Source organism: Pinus tabuliformis, chromosome 7, assembly GCF_031772625.1.
Source record: "Pinus tabuliformis cultivar Carrire ecotype Pingquan chromosome 7, CPIR1, whole genome shotgun sequence".
In the NCBI taxonomy this organism is placed as follows: Eukaryota; Viridiplantae; Streptophyta; class Pinopsida; order Pinales; family Pinaceae; genus Pinus; species Pinus tabuliformis.
The window spans coordinates 1,022,211,729-1,022,213,750 of record NC_142293.1 but is presented as its reverse complement, the minus strand read 5'-3'; positions in this window follow the sequence as shown (position 1 = coordinate 1,022,213,750).

Below are 2,022 nucleotides of genomic sequence, written 5' to 3'. Positions count from 1 at the left end.
ATGGCTCTCAATGTCCTCTGGTGGGAACATGGGGGGACTTCCCTCTCTCGGGTATCCTGTGATGGGGGCCTTCTCTCTCGCGTATGATGGAAACTAGGGAGAACTCAATCACTATCTCGTCTCGTGGCATATGGGGGACCTCACTCACTCACTCTCTCTCAACTGGGTGTGATGAGGCCAGGTTGATTCTAGAACTAACCACGGGCAGTAGGTAACTGAGATTCTTTGGGCAGGTTGATGAGATAACAGAGTCCATTGGGGCAGGTGGATGATAGAACTGCAGCAGGTTCCGCTTAGCATTTGGGATAAGCTAGCTATTGGGCCCAGCTGATTGACTATAGCCCAGGTTGAATAGAAACCCGTGGTAGGCTCATAGTTGAATTGTACCAGCTGCTTGAAGAGAGCCCAGGTTGACTAGATATCCGTGAGCAGTAGGTCCATAGTTGAATTGTAAACAGCTGAGTGAAATGAGAACAGGTCGAACATATACCCGTGAGCAGAAGCAAGCTAATTGGGTAACAACTGTTTGTGATGGGAACAGATTGAATAGCTCCCCGTGGGCAGAAAATAGCTTATTGGGTAACTGGTAGATTCGATAGCAGGTAGAATAGATACCCGTGAGCGTTAGGTAAAATAGCTTATTGAATAGCAGCTGGTTGATTCAATACCTGCAGCAGACTCCACTGAGCTGTTGGCGTAAGAATTCCATTGGTCCCAGTTGGTAGTGACTCAAACAGAATAGCTACTCGCGAGCAGTATGTAACATAGTTGAATTGTGCAGGTGGATGAGAGACCAGAGCTTTTTGGGTAGCAGCTAGACCATGTTGACTATAGTCCCGTGGTAAGACCTTAGTTTTTTTGGTAACCAACTGTTTGTGATTCGAATAGGTTGAATAGCTTCCCGTGGGCAGTAGGTAACTTATAATATTTGGTAACCGGTGGATTCGAGAACTGAGGCCTGTTGGTCCTGGGCGTGAAGAGAGAACAACTGGATGTGTGTGGCTGTAAGGTGCGGCATGAACCTCAACTGGGTGAATCGAGACCAGGGGCTATTAGAAAACCAACCGTGGGCAGTAAGTTACATAGCTAAAATGTGAACTGGTTTCTTATATATAGAGATTATTTGGGACCAGCTTTTTTATTAGAGACCGGGTTTACTAGAGCCCGTGGGAAGCCCATAGTAGAATGGGGAACCATCTGAATGATATAGCAGGTTGAATATAGAACCATGCTCAGTAGGTACCATAGCAGATGTTGTAACTTCGGGCAGTATTTCACTGTGGTATTCTAGAGAACATAGTTATGCTGGGACTGGGTGTGATTATTCCAGGTTGATGAGATAAAAAACCATGGGCAGTAGGTAACATAGTTTATTTGCTCCATTTGATTAGAGAACAGAGTCCATTTGTGCAGGTTGATTATATGCAGCAGGTATAACAGAGCATTTGGGATAAGATGTCTCTTGGGACCCGCTGTTTGCGAACTGTTTTAATAGAGACCCATGTGGTAAGCCCAGAGTCTAATTGGGACCAGCTGTTTGAATAGAGTCCAGGTCTAAAAGATACCCGTGAGCAGCCCATAGCTTCTTCGGTAAAAGCAGGTTGTTATGGGAACATGTTTAATATCTACCCGTGGGCAGTAGGTAAAATAGCAGATGGTGAAACTTTGGTAAGTCGTGAACAGGTTTATTCGATAACTGAGTCCATTTGGAAAGTAACTAGGCTTGAGGGGTGCACTGACTGCTGCTCACCCTTGGCGGAGCTTTTGGACATTATCCCTACGAGATTCGCCATTTGACCGTGGCGGAGGTTAGTGAAGTTTGACCTATCATTTGATCATCTCTCATTTTACTTATTGGCCACCCCAAATAAGTAAAAAAAGAGTCGAGTCCCTCACCTTTTTAGGGAAGGTGAGCAATAAATCCCTCCGGGCCTCACCCTCCTAACCTCGGATGAGTCCCTCTATTTTCTGAAAATAGAGAGATAAATCCCTCTCCTGGACAGTCGAGTGTGCTAACGCACC